Raw genomic sequence first — 18,632 nt, 5'->3', positions numbered from 1 at the left:
TTAGGGTATATGGTGGTTTTCAAACATCATTGACAGATGCATGTTACTGCTTGCTTATTAATAAGACCACCAAGAAAATTGTGGACAGTGGTGGGGCCATAGCCATCTGTTCATGGACTTGTCTATTTGTTTACACTCTGTGGTTCGACCTGCTGTCCTTCCTAAGAGAGTTTCTGAGGTGGGAAGACAGATCCTGATGCCTGGCAGCGTTGAGGAGAACTCACTTGAAATCTACTGTAATGTAACGACAGTGTCTTACGTTTATGTCATTTAACCCAATTAAAACTAAGAAATGAAATAGGCTCTTATGGTATAAATCTGGCATGCAGGAATGTGCTGCAAAAATGTTATGATGGATTTTATAAAGAAAGATTTTTCAGTGATAGAGGCCTTAAGATGATCACTTCAAAGCAGTGGACCGTTTGTGGTGACATATCCATCAGATCACTGGGAAAACGTTGTTTGTAGAAATGCCAATCCAAAAACAAGATTAAGGTTAAAAATGGAAATCTCACAAAGTTTGAAGTGTGAGATTTTCTTTCTAATCTGAATATTTTTTTACTTTGATCATTTAAAAACAGAAATTGCATACTGCTCCTCACATTTTGGACAAACATATACACTCCAGTGTTCTGTTATAAATAGAATGAGTCCAAAATACCTCTTCTCCCTTCACAACCCCTGAGTAAAAACAAAAAGAAAGAAAAGAATTTTGCCTGTATTTGTAGTATTATGTTCTTGATTTTTTTAAATGCAAATATTCAAGATTTTCCCTACTAGTGACTATAAACGATGGAAATTTCCACACTATTTTTATACCTTAATTGAGAGTGTGTCATCCTGAGATTTTAAGGCCTCTCAACAATTAAGGAAAATAATAAGGTTGCTTTGAGAAAACTGGGCATCAGAGGGTTCAGAGAGAAGCATTCTCCGCCCCCTCCAAGCTCCCATCCCCGTCTGCAGAAATGGGGGTGTCGGTTCTCAAATACCAACAACCAGTGCCCCTCTGGTTCTGAGATCCTAGCTTTTTAATTGTATGCTTTGGATAAAAATTATTTTCTTCTGATTGCTCTTCTTGGATGGTTAGTGGAAGATAACCACCATTTATTAAGTTCTCCACATGTGCCAGGCACTCTAGAAAAAATTAGTGTTGCTTAGGAACTGAAGAATTCACCTAATTTGTGAGAGAAAACAGAACCCTGCTCCAACCAATCTGTCTTCCAGGACCTTAACATGGCTTGTGTTATAGTGGAAATCAGAAAATACTGCCTAGGGTAAGACAGAGAATACTGTTCCTCGTGAAAGTTTATGATGGGGCCATAGAAGCGTGGATGACATCCCATCCCCGCTACAGACATAAAGTCGCTGCGTGATTTTATCAACATTTGCTTTCAGCACATAGTTGAACTGGAATGAAAGAAAGCGAGGGAATCACTTAGGTCCCAAGAATGGGGGGGGGGGGGGCGCGGATTGTAAACCTGAGGGTGGGCGTGACTCCAGAGGCAGTGGCCCCTGAGCAGTAAACTACAAAAGGATGGGAGGCGGTCAGAGAAGAGGCATGTTGCACCTGCAGGCTAGAGGCACGGGGGTAGGGACGATGGGGAGGGATGCTGGAGCTGAGCCCCGGGAATGAAACCCAGAAGCTCAGTGAGCATCCCCGTTTATGAGAGAAGGCCTAGAGAACATCCGCCCGAGAAAGCAAGGAAGGAAGCTTATCACATTTCCACGGCCATGGGTAGAACATGGTTACCAATGGTACGCACACTCCAGGCACAGATGTGAGATCTGAATTTCCACAAGCTGAGTCAGAGGTCCATGTAGTGTAATTAATGTGGACATTCTTCTAGAAGCAGAAGCATTTAGAATTCTGTCCAAGCCTGACTGCTGTGGCTGATTCCAATCACAAATTATCTGCAGCATCTTTGACAAAATGGGGCTCCAGGAACTCCTCCTCCACTTAAAAATAACCCTCATTTTAGATAAACATACAGTGAAATATTACATGTCATATAAAGAAACTTCAGGGTGAGAAAACCTGATAGAAGGATGAGAATCAACAGACTTGCAGAGGTGCTGGGTAGGTTTAAAATTACTAAATAGATTTTCAAAAGGTAAAGAGACCAGAATTAAGGAACTATCTTGTATGAAAACAAGGACAGATTATAAAAACAGTGTGTCTAGAAACAAGAAATGTCATTGAAATTCGCTGCCGTGTCCGTATGTTGTAAGTGGATTTGACAGAGCTGAAAAGAGAAGAGCTGACTAGGAAAGTGATACGAGGCCATCAACTAGAGCTGCACACAGACACGTGAGGAGACATGAGGCAAGCGTGCAGGTGCAGGGAAGGTGCTGCAAGAAGCGCCAGCACGCATCTGGAGTTAGGTGAGAGGTTAAGGAGAAGGGGGAGATGAGGCTCTGCTCAAGAAGGAAAGGCTGAGGTTTTTCCAGAACCAAAGCAGCAGGTCTCACCTCTTGATCCACAGACTCCCAGTATTGAGGCCAATAAATAAGGCATGCCCACATCTTATAAAGGGAAGCGACAGAATATGCGAGCTGAACAGGTGATCTGAAATATAGCCAGAGAGAAGACACAGACTACGATGATGAGGAGGCTTCCCGTCGCAAAGACCGATGCTAAATGGACTAGTAACCAACCGTTCCTGAGAAAATAGAGGTAGTGAGGAGGACGCCACACATGCTACAGAAATCTCACCAGAAGAGGAGGGAGAGAGCAGAGGGGTGGGGAGGCTCAGATAACAGAATACATGAGAAGAGAGAGTGGAGGGGAGAGGGCAGGCTCAGATAACAGAATACAGGAGACAAAAGGGTGGAGGGGAGAGATAAAAGGCTCAGATAGCGCAGAATACATTAGAAAAGCGTCGCAGGTGTTTTTGCACATAAATAAAATTATTTAACGATAAAAAGTTACAGTTCTAAGAAGCTAAAACAGTAGAACTGACTCAAATATGTAAAAAAGAAGCAAGAAGAAAAAGAGGATTATAACGAAAAACTGACAGATCCAGAATCTAATGGGAAACCCTCGCCTCAATTTTTGAGCAGAATCTTACAGGAGGGAGCTTGTCCCCAGGAAGAGCAGAAGATCCAGGGCATTTCCGAGGCACCCAGCATCCCCGCTGGGAGCCCTGTCTGTTGTCTGCTGAAGGGAGATATTTCTTGCCGAGGTCAGGGTTTAGTCTTCTGCTTGACCTCAGTCCTTCTGTGCTGCGTCTCTGTGGCCATAGCACGTGCTTGCCCAAATGGTCTGAGCTTTCGTTGGAAATGTTTGCAGGAGTCCAGGATCCTCTTGGCTCCAGAGGAGCAGACATTGCTTGGACCACACTCTCTCAGCAGAGCATCTCTGCCTACCCTCCCGGGGGCCATGAGTTAACACATGGACCCTCTGGATTCTGGTCTTACATCCTAGCACAGAACTGCAGGTGTGCACAGACAGGCTGGAGAAGGGCTGGTGGGGACTGTGTGTGTGAGTGTGAGATGAGCAGGGAGGGAGATCACGGGACACACAGGACTGGTTGGCATTTGTTATCTCAGTGGGGCTTAGTTTCATGTGTACAGGGAGTGAGACTTGTGATGTATTTGTATTAAATGTAGAAAAGTCCAGAAAAGCCTTCAGGGACTAGCTGGCGCTCCGTCTCCCTGACCAGCGCTCTGGGTGCTCTCCATCACCTGCAGACTCGCCCTCTGGACGCCTCTGTGCCCTGCTGTGCTTCCTCTCAGCCTTCCTCGCCTCCTCCTTCCCCCCCGGGGCTCCTGCTGCAGCTCATCGCGTGTCAGACTCGGAGCTGAGTGCTGGTCTGTCGGCCGGCGCTTTGAGCACGGGAGCCCTGTTGCTTCGCCTCTGCCCCCGACGAGCCCGTATTCCTGACCGTTAGGGTGTCTGGTCTTACTGTCGACCAAGGCAGTTTTATAAGCTACGCCTCGACTCAGAGGTGAAGCCACAGCCATTACGTGTAATAGAACAGAGTGAAAATGGGTATGAATTGCACACACCATCTGGTGTCTGAAACTGTCACAATTATGCATTTATGCAGAATGATATAAAATGCACAAATGAACCCTAATTTGCAAATTTCTTTTTTTTTTTAGATTATGCAATATCTGAGTTTTAGGCATTCAGCTGGCACTGAAACAATTTTACCTCATTACTTTGATCAAAGAATAAATAAATATTCTGTGTTTCTGGTCACTGGATAACTTAAAATATCAGATTTCAAGTTTACTATGTGTAAAGTACTGTCTATTTTCTTGCCAGTAAACTTATGCCTGTTTGTTGCTTTCTAAAGCACGTTTGAGAGGTGAGAGCGCACGTGGAATATATGCACTTGAATGCTGAGAAGAGTCAAATCAGAGGTATTCCTAGTAATTCATAATAAACCACCCCGCAATACTGGGAAGGATGGATAAGGAGAAATTTAACATGAGGGCAGGCTCTGACATTTGTCTTCCCTGTTAGAACGTTGCCATCGGGAATGCAAGAACTTTGTTTTAAAATTGAATCTTATTCATATCACTCAGGATCCATGGATAAAATACCCCCCCATTTAGGTCGCCTTTTGGTCAATCTGATGAGATTTTGGTGTCCTTGAGAGAATTCTCTCCGTCTTCTCAAACTCCAGAGAAGAGAGAAGTGAGTGCCTGTGTTCCCTGAGAATGAGTCCATGCAGAGGGTGCGTTATCTCCACTCTCCACCTCTTTTCCTGTGATTTTCTGAGCCTGAGTTTTGCACTGTACATCAGCAAATGTCGTGAGAACCCTTTGGGAATCGCATTCTGAGGTGCCAGGTGCTGAGATGTTTTCAAAAACAGGGAAGCGTCTCTGTGCCTTGGACCTTCAGGCGGAGTAGGTTCGGGGCTCAGTGACCGTCCTGGTGCCGCCAGCCTTGGAATCTGCCTTCTCCAGTGGGTCCCCAGAGCAGCAGCAAGGCCCTCCCAGCCACGAGACACGTCTCAGATGGACGGAGGTGAGGAGGAGGACTGGCGGGGCGTCCTCTGGAGGAGGACTCACGGCTTGGCCTCTGGAGCTCCGGGACAGCGGCCAGCGCTCTCGCGCACCGTCTGCCCTTCTCTGGTGACTGTGCTGTGCCTTCATCCTTGCCTTCCTCTTGGAGTTGCTTCCTTTTCCTACCTGCATTTCACAAGCACTGACTGAGTCCCAGGACTCCACACTGGGTGCCGGGAAGGAAAGCCGGAAGGCATTCCAAGCTAGACCGCGTCCTCTGAGCTCTGAGAATGTGCTGGAAAGACTATCCATCACGGTCCACAGTGTCTGTCATAAGCGATTCACAGAAGATATGACTTGAAATCAAGGTCGAACAGTTGACCTTTCTCCAATAGTTGTCCAAGTTTGTGTTTACGAGTTTGCCTGGGCTTTAGGAGTTAACTCGTTTTTAAGTGACTGACAAAGATGAGAAACCCTTCCCACTGAATCCTTGTTTTTTATTAATAATATATATTCATAATTTTGCTTTTCCCTCTGATTGTTGCATCTCATTACCAATGTTACAAATAACAAATTATTGAGTCTTCCCAGCATCTATCAGTGTAGAGTGACCTTGGAGGTAAACTTTCCAACATAGAATTTCTGTGTTCTTCCCCAACCAGTCTTGTGATCAAATGACCCAAACTCAGGCTGTGGACTGACAAGTTAGCAAAATGCTTGCAAGTGCTTTTAAAAAGAGAACAGTTGCTCTGGTGTCACAGACAGACCAGTGGTCTTGGAACCGAGAAAGCAAACTAGATGTCTGACTCATTATCCCGAAAATGTTGAACTAACAGCAGTTCTCCCTTCATGGGATCCCGGAGGGGTCCTGCAGGAGAACGTGGGTGGAGGTGACTGCTTTCCTGGCTGGCGAGCATTCTCAGGAGAGGCCGGGCCCTCTGGCATGCTGCAGGTGGTAGGCTTCTTCGGCTTCTCTTGCCCATGTCTCCCTTTTGGAAAGGGCCTGACTTCCCACTGTAGACACGCTGTCTTCCCTTCAGCTCTGCTCTCTGTTGACCATGAGCGCTCCCCCACCGCCCCGCCTGTGGACCATGGGTGGTTTTGTCTCTTAAACGTCAAGTGGCCTCGTCTCGCCAGCATGGGAAATGACATGCAGGCGGGGGTTGTGTAGCCTGAGCAGGATCAGGAGTGTCGGAGAAGCTCAGCTATGTGTAATGAAGGGGGTAGTCAGGAGCGTTCAGCGTGCTGGGACGTGTTTCTCTGAGACAAGAAACACAAAGAAAAGTAGGATACGTGGTAGGCGAGGGAGAGCCTTTGATGGATGGGGCTATTGATCATCTGAACTTCATTGACTAACGGGATACAAAATCGTTGGCTCTGCCCTTAAAAATAGGTGTTGAAATACATGCCTGTTTTGGCTCTTGCCTTATATCCAAAGTTACTCACTTTCCTGGAGAGAAACAGTGTCTGCCTCCAGGGACAGGAGAGTGGGGCCAGAAATCAGGGGCTGATGGTCCAGCTTCTTCCTGTTGATGGAAGCATGAGCTTTCATGAGAAGCTGACCCTGTGGACCTGCTGTTCACAGCCAGAGAGCTTCCCAGTTGTGTGTCTACACACACACACACATGTCTGCAGAGAGAGCTCTTAGCTTCTAATGTCTCGTTCTATTTTCTAGATACTCTGCATGGACATTAGATTGGTTTTCATGATGTTACACATCATTGACCTTCAGTTTAGTGAAACCCAGTGTCTTACTGTGAGATGTGTGGCGACAAAGGCAGATGGGAACAAATTGTTCAGAATTGTGACCAGGGCTGACCCACTTCCTGTTGTTCAAGTTCATGAATCCTCTACCTCTTTATAAAATCGATGGCAGTTTAGGCAGACTAAATATTGCCAGGCTAATTGTTAAATTAAACTAATGATAAATGTACAAAATAAAAATGTGGGAAAAGAGGGGAGAGTATAAATTAGGAATACAAGATTAGAACTAAACTGGTTTTGAAACAAATCCAGCTTTCTCCCCCTTAGAACCTGTAGACCTTGAACAAATTTTGTAACTTCACTGAGGCCAAAACCTTCATCTGCAAAATGAGTAGAATAGTATGTACGTTTGAAGGCAATTAGAAGGTTGTAGTGGCTAGCACATAGTGCCTGGCATGTGTGAGTCCATGCCTGGACTCAGTCACCTGTGTATCTGCTCTATTTACTTCTTTGGTCAGTTGTTGATTATTCCATTTCTGCGTTTTTATTCTGTGTCTAGTTGTCAGGTATCGTTCTGGGTATTGGGGCAATACAAGATGGGGAGATAGTTGTACATCTAAAGAAACACTGACAAAGTGGCAGTTGTAATAGTGAAGTGAAGTGAAGTCGCTCAGTCATGTCCGACTCTTTGAGACCCCGTGGACTGTAGCCCACCAGGCTCTTCCATCCATGGGATTCTCCAGGCAAGACTACTGGAGTGGATTGCCATTTCCTTCTCCAGGGGATCTTCCCAACCCAGGGATTGAACCCAGGTCTCCCGCATTGCAGGCAGACGCTTTAACCTCTGAGCCACCAGGGAAGTAGTTGTAATAAGTAGCTATAAATAAACCAATGGCTGTAACAATGATGATGATGAAACAGGTATAGTAAAATAATTTTACTACAATTGTAGTAAACAATTTTACTACTCCCAGGTGTAGTAAAATTTGGCTCCTAAGGTAGAGAGGCTGCTTAGGGTAAGGAGAGAATAGAGGATGAGACAGAGAATCTTTCTATTTAATTTTTTACATCTTAATACTCCTGTAAAAGGTAGCTATAGAAACCTCCCACCTCCGTCCGCCATAACAGTTTCCCTTACTGGACAGAAGAGAGAGCCAGTCAGAGGGAGCTGTCCCGCCCCGTGATGCCTGGTCAGCGCCTGGGTCAGTGCCCTGGGCAGAGCAGGGCGGCAGACGCCTGTGGACTCAGGCTGGGCTTAGGCCAGGGTGGGGAGGCCAGACGGGGGGCGGGCCAGAGCAGGGACCTGGTCGGGGGTCAGGCTTGCAGCCTGCTGATGTGAAGAAATGGCCCGTCTTTCCCAGAAGGCCCACCTGGCTCCCTGTAGCCCGGGCAGTTTACTGCATGAAAACATCAGTTTGAATTTGAATTTAATCCAAATTCTCTAGCCAATATGAATTCCTCAACTCAGAAGCTGTTTTTAACGAACTGGAATATATACTGCATGTTAAATGAAGATAACTTGTTGTAGAATTCCCAGTGAGGAAAAGGGGATTCTGTTCAAAGAGTGAGGCAAGAATGGCATTGATGTATAATTCCAAATGGGAAACTTTAAATGAATTTTCTGTAGTTTAGTGCCTACAGAGAACTGTTTGACTCTGGGCAACTAGCTATATACTTATTAATATTCCTCCTGATTTTGAAATCAGTTCAAAACCTGAGTCATTCTATAACCATTTTTCTTTGGAAGTTTTATCAATCTAAATAACAGCTTTATGATAAAATAATTTAGAATGCTATGATGTCTCAGCCTAACATCATTGTCTGTTTATCACTTCTTAATTTTCATTTGTCAGATTTTTCTTACATGGAAAATGCATTTTTAAATTATACTGTGATGTATCTAAGAGATAAGATTATTTAAAATAGTAGCACTTCTTTCCCCAAATGTCAGTGTGCTGGAATGAACACAGACACATTTGAATGTAACCACAGGTCGCTTGCATAGAGACATAAGATGAGTGACTTTGGATTCACTTTCTGAGGTAATTTTTTTAATTTATCTATTTTTTGTTTCAATGGTGGTCTAGCTCAATTAAACCTAAGAATTACATACCGAACATTCATACTAGTAAGAGGAGAGAAGAAATCCCCTTGCTCTTAATTTACTGACTTAACTATGCTTCATGCTTCTCTAATTTCTTCATTAGGGACCTTTTATTAAATATTCTTCATGGTCCTTCCCAACACAGCAGTGCTAACTGTAGCAGGCACGGCTGCGTGCTTGCTGCACTCTGCGTTGGGTTCAGCATTTCACAGCTCTCCGCTTTTCTTCTCTGACTGCTCCTTACTGAACATCAGAAGTGCAGTGGTGAAGTTGCCAGCCCAGGCACACGTGATCCCTAAGAGCCTCGGGCTGAGTTCAGAGCCGCCTGGCTTCAGCGCTGGTGTCTGCCGTCTTCCTGAGCAGTGACACAGAGCATCTCTGATGTTTTACGTGTGTAATGTGATCATAAGATGAAGGATGGGGAAGAAGTCTTAGAAGGTCGTGTGGTCCCCACCCCTGGATTTCAGTTGAGTAAACACAGCGTGGGTAGGCAGAGCTCCAGCACTGATTCCTGAGCTGTCTAGCTTGTGGCAGAGAATTTGTAATAAAGAAGGAAGACACGATGATAGATTTGTGCCCTGCGTGCCAAAGGAACATTCCATAAATCTCATTCCTGAGTCGCCCTGGACCCTGAGCTGAAGTGGGACAGTGGTGACTTCATCCGGTCACCACTGCCGAGTCCACCTGCGGCCGAAGCGCCTCCGAGCGGCACCGTCCTGTGACCCCCTTGCCTCGCCTCCTCAGACCTGCATGTCCACACAGCAGCACAAGCCGATGCAGAAGCTTCTCTTGCCAGGCTTGAAATAGAAAACGGCCACACAGGGCCTCTGGAACTTTTCACCCTCAAAACAAAAAGAGAAAAGCACGTGAAATTCCATATAAGTAATTAGAACTAAGATCAACTATGCTTTTCATTAAAAAATCAATACTACTCTTTTTGAAGCCTTTAAGTTTTCCATATATAAATTTTTTTTCATTTTTATGATAATTTTATTTTGACCTTATTATGAAAGAGAACCACCACAAAATAGAAGCAAGGACAGTGCAGGCAGAGGTCGCCCTTCCTCCCAGGCCGTGTCTGAGCCCTCGCACTGGCTTTGGGGGTGTCCATGGAGAGGGGTGCTGAGCCCCCCGTCCGTGGCCTTCACCTTGCTGTGCTGCGTGTTAATGGCACGGCTTACTCTGCCTTTTGCCCTGACGTATTTTCCCTGCGTCAACTCAGTGAGCGTTAAGTGCTTGTCTGAGTAGGAGCCCTGGGCTGTGTGTCTGACTTCCCATTGTCTTCCAAGGGAGCCCCCAGCCCCTACTCTGCAGTGTACCAGGCCAGTTTGGCTGGTTTACTTTAACTGTACTGTTGATGACACACATTAACTAGGTTACGTTGCTTAACTGATGTGTTTTTCTATCAGTGAAAGTTACTTGTGTGTCTTGGGTTGGAAGGAGAAAGGAGACGTTATAATTCTCTCATTAAAATGAATATAATTAAGTGTTCATTGTATGGCTCTTCACTTCACAGCAGAGTGTTTGAGGCTGTCCTAGGTGTGGAATAGATGTATTTGTTTATTGACTCAAACTACATACTTCCTCATGATTTGTGTTTTTCTCTTGCCTGTGAATTGCGAATGCTATTCCATAGCATTAAATATGCTTCTAAATACCATTTTTAGTGGTTCCATATTATTGCATTGTATTGGTCCACTGTGATTTATTGGATTAAACCCCTTTTGTTGGAAATTTAAGCTGTTTCTAATCTTTGTACTAAAATAAATTATGCCCTCATGAATATATTCATAGCTTTATCTGTATGCTCATTCAAGATTGTTTCCTAAGGGTAAATTCTAGAAATCCTAGAAATACAATTGTTAATTCAAAATGTGGTTCCCTCTGTAATGAATTCTGCGACACAGAAATGGTTTGTAACACAGGCTTCTTTCCCACCCTGAAGAGGAGGGCACAGCTGTGCGAGTATGGAAGCTCTGTTATTTATTATCATTCATTCACGGTACCTTTGCAGCCTGCTTTTATGAGGCGCCATAGCAGGCGCTCGGGATGCAGGAAGGAACAGAGTAGAGAGGTGCAGGGAGATGTGCATGTATCAAGAGGTACCTCTTAGTAAATAAGTATATACTGGAGAGATGTACAGTGTTCCAAAGGGAATAGCCTGTTTGGCCAGGCGGCAGGTGGATTACAGAAAAGGATCGTAAGGAGGCGAGTCGTGAACTTGGTGCTGAAGGGTGTCTGGGTGTGCGCCAGGCTGGTGGACAGTGTGGGGCCCTCCAGGTGGCGGGGCCCTCCAGGTGGGCGCAGCCCTGGCCGAGCTTGAGGCAGAGCGTGCCGGACTGAATCACCAGGTCACATCACAGCCGTGGGGGTGGTCTGTCTGCTCCCAGCCTTGGTTGGGACATGCTCACATACCGTGTCCTCTGCCTCCTCAGGCTGCTGGGGCACATACTGTACGAGCGAAGTTAGATAATCGCGTCCGTGGGTAGGAACACTCAAGAAGGAAAGCGTTTCCTGAGTCTCAGTTAATTTAATGCAGTTCTGGACCAGCTGTCGGGGTGGGGGGGCTGTAGGGGTGGGAGTCGTCACGCTGCATCCTGGACAAACCTGCGACTGGGCTTAGTCGGCCTGGCCTGTGGTCTCTTCCCGTTCCAGCTTTCGGGAGACATCGCTGTTCTCTTTTCCATTTATTCCGATAAATACCGCGCTAGCTCAGCTAACAGGGGACCTGCTTGGGGGCTGCTCGCCTGGAGAAGGGCTGCCTGGTTCTGTCTCTGCCCCAAAGACCTGGCTTACCCCGGACCAGCCATGAGTCCCCAGGTTGTTTGCATACAACAGTGAAAAGGAAATCCATACACCTTGTAAGATCCCTCCAGTTCTAACACCTGATGGGGATGAGGGACAACCCTGGGCTCTGGGAAGCTATGCTCTGAGGCTCCACCCTCCGCACCGCTTGCTGCATCTTGACCATGGTCAGCACTCGATTTCTTTTCTTACTGTTAGCTGCGGGAATAAGAGCCAGGAAGAGCAGATGAATTTCAGTACAACGAAATCCTTACGCCAGCTTAAAAAATTAGCCCCATTTTGTTTACTGGTGCTGACAGTAACAGACAATAAATGCCCTGTCTGTACCCTCTACCAGAGGTGACACTGTCCTGTCTTTATATTGTGTGCATATTCAGTTATGTTTAGTGAATGAACTGTGTGGTGAAGATCCCTTTGGCAATGAGAGGCTTTAAGTCATACAAGTGCTTCACTGTTCCTTTGATTAAACTGTGAGCCTTTCTCAGTCCCTCAGAGATGAAGGCATTAGAAGACATTGATGCAGAAGTGTTCTTCATGTTGATAAACCCATGACTGTTAACAGAAGTGATTTCATCCAGTTCAGACTGGGAGAAGGAATATATAGAAAATTAAAAATAATTGGGAGGAAATGAACTTTATTCACCCCAGGGAAGGGAGTTTAACTGCATAAATTTGCAAAACAAGAACAAAACAAGCAACAAAAGCAAAAATAGATACGTGGGACGACATCAGACTAAGAAGCTTCTGTGCAGCAGATGAAGCTGTGAACAAGTGAAAAGGCAGCTGCTGGATGGGAACAAAGCCTGCAAGCCTTATATTTGGTAAGGGGTTCATATCTGAATATATAAGGGACTCACACACTCAAGAGAAAAACATTTGAATGAAAATGGGCACAGAATCTGAATAGACATTTTTTGTTTCAAAGACTATATGAAGATAGCCAATGGGTACATGAAAAGATGCCCAACATCACTAATCATCAGGGAGATGAAGATCAAAATCACACCTGTCAGATGGCCATCATCAAAAAGAACACAAATCACAAATATTGGTGAGGATGTGGGAAAAGGGGAATCCTTGTTCACTGTCTGTGGGCATGTAAATTGATGCAGCCGTTATGGAAAATTGCTTGGAGGTTCCTCAGAAAAATTAAAACTGCCATATTATCCAGAAATTCCACTCCTGTGTATTTATCCAGAGAAAATTAAATCACTTTCTCAGAGATAGTTGTGTCCCCATGTTCACTGCAGCACTGTTCACAACAGCTAAGATGTGGAAACGACCTACCCATCCATCCGTGGATAGAAGAATAAAGAAGGTGCAGCACACACACGCAGCACTGGAGATTACATGAGGGCACGGTGGTGTTAACTAGCCTTACTGTAGCGGTCATCTCACAGTCCATATGTATCAGATCGTCCTGTTTTACGTTTTAAACTTACACAATTATATCTCACTAAAGCTGAAAAACAGAACAAAGCAGTATTTTTTCTCACTGGTGGTTGTATGCAATTACTGGTGAGAGGTATAACTCCTGTGGTTTGATAGTCAGACTGTAGCAATTTTACACTAGAATTTCATGATTTCAAAAGTCCTTTGAAAAACAACTTTAAAGTCTGATTCTTTTGATATCACAATCTCTCATTCATTGACTTTACTCTGCAGAATATTCTCCGTCTCAATTCCAGTTCGACAGAATTGTACAAAGCTGGTGCAGATGGGCATCTTTTGCTCTTTGGTCTCTATGAACAGGTAGATGGGTACACATGATGGTGTCCTAACTGAATAAGCAAGTAGGAGAGTGAGCTGTGTTTAGCTTGTGACTCAAGACAGAAGGGTCCTAATCAATATACAAAGAATGCACTTTGGAGGGAGATGGAAGATCGAGGCATTTTGGATACTACATTAGATACTACTGCTGCATAACTACATAACTACTGAGCATGGACTTGGCGGCCGAGAACAATACACGTCTATCGTGTCACGGTTTCTGTGGGTCTGGGGTCCGTGCTTAGCTGGGTCTCAGGGGAGAGTGCAGTCACGGTGTAGTCCCGGCTGCCCTCCCCTGTCCGGGGTGGGTGGTCCCCGCAGGGCACGCTCCCGGGCTCACCAAGCCCCTGGGTCGGTTCATTCCTGAGGATGTGGGGTGCATGCAGCCTCCTTGCTCAGAGCCCCACGGAGCCCCAGACACAGTCTGGGGCGCTGGGCCCCACCCCCGGTCACAGCCCTAGGCTTGGCGTCCTGCGCTGGTGAGGTCCCAGGCGTGGGGCCTGCCCTCGTGTGAGGGGTCGAGGGTCCCGGCACCTTGTGCCACCTCCGTCTGGGTGAGGAGCAGGGTGAGCAGAGTGCCCGCTGAGAGCCCAGAATGCGCGTCTCTGCACACACTCACTCAGGGCCTGGCGGCCCCCGCGGCCTCTCCGTGGCCTGAGCCTCCTCTGAGTTTCCCAGGCCGCTTGGCCTCAGAGGCCGTCTCTCACTCAGCCCTCACTCGCCGCCCGTTTAGGTGTCCCCAGGCTTCCTGCCCAGGAGCCAGGTCTCCACCCTTCAGTCTCCTGCCTTGAGGATGAGTGACCCAGGAATATTTCACTGAGGGAAATCAGAAGGTTCCCCTGAATCACAGTCTGGATTCATTTGTGTCCTTTTAGTTGACAGACAGGCACTGGTTTTCCTTGTGTCAGAGAAGCAGACCCCTCTGCTGGCTTTAGAAAGGGATGTACTGGGCGGGATTCAGGACCGGCACGGGGGGGCGGGCACCGAGGCAGGGTTGAGCTCAAAGACGGCGACCGGCACGGGGGGGCGGGCACCGAGGCAGGGTTGAGCTCAAAGACGGCAGGCAGTTCAGGGGGAGGTGGGTGCGAGGGGTGTCGGGGAGAGGCTGCACAGAGGGGTGTGGGGAGTGGCCACAAGGCTGTGGGGCCCACGTGGACTCCGTGCTCCCCACCCTACAGACGCTCCTGAGTGGAGCCCGTGAAGGCATCAGCTGACTCCCCACGCCGTGTGCTCCCCACCCTGCAGACGCTCATGAGTGGGGCCCGCGAGGGCATCAGCTGACTCCCCATGCCGTGTGCTCCCCGCCCTGCAGACGCTCCTGAGTGGGGCCCGCGAGGGCATCAGCTGACTCCCCACGCTGCGTGCTCCCCGCCCTGCAGACGCTCCTGAGTGGGGCCCGCGAGGGCATCAGCTGACTCCCCACGCCGCGTGCTCCCCGCCCTGCAGACGCTCCTGAGTGGGGCCCGCGAGGGCATCAGCTGACTCCCCACGCCGCGTGCTCCCCGCCCTGCAGACGCTCCTGAGTGGGGCCCGCGAGGGCATCAGCTGACTCCCCACGCCGCGTGCTCCCCGCCCTGCAGACGCTCCTGAGTGGGGCCCGCGAGGGCATCAGCTGACTCCCCACGCCGTGTGCTCCCCACCCTGCAGACGCTTCTGAGTGGGGCCCGCGAGGGCATCAGCTGACTCCCCACACCGCGCAGAGGTTTGTGTGCCCTTTTCTGGGGGCATTTTCACTGCTTTCATCTCAGAAGCTGTAGGGGAACCTGGGCTGGAATCTCAGAGACCACTCTGCGACCTTGGACAAGAGATGACCTTGCCAAGCACTCTGCAGAGTTGGCATCATAACAGTTACCAGGTCGGAGACTGTTGCTGGATTTAAGTGAGATTGTGTGTGTCAAGTTCTTCTCATACTGCCTGACACGGAGTCATAATTAGAAAGGTATCTGCAGGAACATCGTGGGTTTTCAGTCAGCCCGTGTCCTGTACGTGGCGAAGCAGTGCTGACCTCACAGCCTCCCAAGGCGTGCCTGCTGAGCGTCACGCTTGTGTCTTGCCGAGGCCTCTGTGCCGGGTTTGGGGGCTTGCAGCCTAACTTTTCTTGTCATCGTGACCTTGATGGTTCACCTCCCTAAGCAGCTTAGGGGCTTAAGATCCAGCTGTTGTTTGGTCGCTAAGCTGTGTACCTGCTCCCAGTTCATGGGCCTCCCCGTCCAATGCCCCAGGGTGGAGGCTGTCACACATCTCCCTCCCCCACCCCAGGCAGCCTGTGGGGCCAAGGTCACAGCAGGGTTGAGGTCACTGCAGGGCTGAACTGATGTCAAGAACAGAAGCAGGTACCTGAATCCCTTTGTTGAACAGCAGAAACTAACAACATTGTAAAGCAACTACACTCCAATATATACTAATAAAAATTTTTTAAAGTGCAAAAGAAGAACAGAAGCACATTCTAGGGTTGACTGGTGCTGGGCCTGGCGTTGTTTTCACTGGAGCTTTAAATCGGCAGTGGACCACGTGTTGGTCCTGAGACCCAGCCCGGGATCCGTCGTCCGAGCAGAGCTGACCGGCTGAGGAGGAGCTCCCTCCCGCAGCCGCTTCCCCAGGGGCCTGGCCGAGGGAGAAGGTGGCACAGGCACAGGGAACACTCAGGCCGTCTCCGTGTTTTTGATCCGCTCTGGGAGGAACTGCGAAGATGCCGTCCCTGTCATTAGTGGACGCGGGGCGTGGAGCGTGACTGCCTCTGCGTTTGCCCCCACGTTTGCCCAGCCCCTCCCCTTTGACCAAGGAGAAGCACTGTCCTGTGGGGATAACATGTGTTTTAATTTATCAAATGGAAGTTATTTTAAAATAAAATATATCTCCCTTTACTCCTCTGAAAAGATGAATTGTTTCAGTGGCTGCTGAAGGCGGTTTGTTTCAGCCCTGATGCCTGGTTTTACTTTGTTTACTTTATTTCTAATTTGCTGTTCGGCACTTTTTCTAAACTCTCCAAAATGAAGGTGATGATACTGGGAAGACTTTTATTGAATATTCAGTTCTCTTTTACTAAGAATTCTCTTTGCCACCTAACGAGCATCTTGAAAGTGATCCTACACTGCGTACTTAGACTTCTCACACCAGGACTCCGTCTGTGGAAATAAGTAAAGGGAAACATAAGCAGTTGGCAGCCACTGAGATCTGATGTCAGGGCTGCTGTTAACCACGCAGCCTCCTTACATCACACGTGTCCTTCCAGGGCGGTGCTGAGAGCATTCATGGATACGTAGGGTGCGTATGGTGGACATCTGTTTTCAACAGCATCGTTAAATAATCCATGGACGATGTGTAATGAGTGAAAAGTGATTGTCCCTCAGTGTGAAACTTCAGCTGCTTGTGTTTGCTCCTTTCTTCTTCCTTTTATGTTTTTCTATTGTGGTAAAAGTCACCCAATGTAAAACATACTGTTCTGACCGTATTTAACTGTACAGTTCTGTGGCACTAAATACTTTCACATTATTGTACAGCTCTCACCATCCATCCATCACAAAATGTCACCTTCCTAAACTGAGACACTGTGCCATTTAACACTAATTTTCTATAATAAGTTTGTGGCTTATTAATGGGAAAACTTGTTTAAAAATCACTATCGCCCAGTGGCTGGACCAGCAGCAGAGTCAGGCCACACATGCTGAGCTCTGGGACCTTTCACCACGTAGCTGAGTGTCCCAATTTCTATCACAAACGCTAATGGGCACGTAAGCAGCCCACGGAGGCTTGTTTTCAGTAGAGGTTTTCTAAATTGCTTCAAAGAGACCTGATAAAATGATCCTAACATATCACAGAGGCCCACGGGAGAAGGAAGACTCAGGAGGATGCGGGCTTATCCATCTTTGTGCCGCTCCAGCATCAGGTCAAAGACCTCGGATTCAGCCCAAGATAAAATGGTGCTGCGAGCACAGCAGCACCAGCTCACGTCTCGGGTCGGCGTGACTCTCAGTCCCACGACTGCTCTTCTCCCTCCGAGCTGCCTCACCACTCCCTGCCCGTGGCCAGGCACGCTGCCATCGCCTCCGTTTGCCTCCCCATCTCTCTGCACCAGATTCCCAGGGCTCCATGAGCTGCACGCGGCTTTAGTTACTTTTGATGTTTGACCGAGATTCAGCAGCGCTCTGTGTAGCACAAATTCTACCAGATTAGGTAGTTTCCACGTGAATTTAATGATGAGAACTGGCATTCACGTCACAAATTCCATTGATCACCTTCTCAACGGTCTCCATGGTGGAATAAGAATGTAAGCAGATGAAAAAACTATTTTTAGTTAAAACATCTTCATATCTGCTGTATGAATGGTCGGTCCCAGTATTCATTGTTGGAAAAACAGTTGATACATTTCTTTTTTTAAAAAATGCCTTGTGATTCATTTTTTTCAGCAAGCTCAGTCATATTTCAAAAAGGATACTAACAAGTGAATGTAACATTGTGCATTTAGATTAGCTTCAAAAGATATTTGAAAAGATGCTTATAAATAGAAGTTGCCCTGGAGATGATATAAGACGTGCTTCGGCTGTTGCATAGATATTTGGTGTCTTGGTGTCGCAGGTAATAATAGCCTCCTGCCAGTTGCTCAGACATTGAGACACGACTTTTTGAGGAAATAATTCGCTGATTCATGTAAAAAATGTGGCTTTTTTAAGCTGAGAGAAATAGCTTATAAACAGGGAAATTTTATGACACCATAAAATGCGCCTTATATATTTCCATTTTGACTGGTCCACTCACATTATTCTTTTAGATCAACAAATGCAATGTGTAAAAATCAGAGTGAAAGGAGGATTTAGAAAGTCTCTGGGTCCACCAGGAGCCCAGCCTGCTCTGCGTAAAAATCAGAGTGAAAGGAGGATTTAGAAAGTCTCTGGGTCCACGGAGCCCAGCCTGCTCTACGCCGCCCGGCAGCTGCACTCGGCCTTAGTGTTCTCGTGCGTGCAGTGGAGAAAGTGGCTTAGATTCAGAGCCTGGAGCTGTGGCTGGAGTGAGGTGGGCTCACAGGAGTGTCAGCCCTGTGGTCTCCAGCCCGCACCCCACTGGCCTCTCTGGGGATGAAGTCCTCTGTGCTTCAGCCCCAGTCCTGCTCACACCAGGCCACAGGCCGCTCCGCCAGTCCCAGCCGAGGCTGCTGCATTTCGGGGGCCTGAGCTGGAGAGCCCGATCTCAGTCCACGTTGATCTTCACTGTGTGTCTTCCCGCGGGCTGTCCTGCACCCCTCCCAGCTGTCTGTGAACTCACACCATCTTTACGGTGTGATTAGAGTGCTATAGAC

General features: G+C 47.5%; 1 protein-coding gene across 7 annotated transcripts in view; it reads left to right on the top strand.

The window, feature by feature from the left end:
- The window catches only part of DLGAP2 (DLG associated protein 2), a 620,511-nt gene that overhangs the window by 361,997 nt on the left and 239,882 nt on the right, over nucleotides 1–18,632 (top strand). The window lies entirely within an intron of this gene.

The sequence above is a fragment of the Odocoileus virginianus genome, chromosome 32 (assembly GCF_023699985.2).
Source record: "Odocoileus virginianus isolate 20LAN1187 ecotype Illinois chromosome 32, Ovbor_1.2, whole genome shotgun sequence".
In the NCBI taxonomy this organism is placed as follows: domain Eukaryota; kingdom Metazoa; phylum Chordata; class Mammalia; order Artiodactyla; family Cervidae; genus Odocoileus; species Odocoileus virginianus.
Note: the sequence above shows the minus strand (reverse complement) of the source record. Positions and strands in the feature narration are given on the sequence as shown.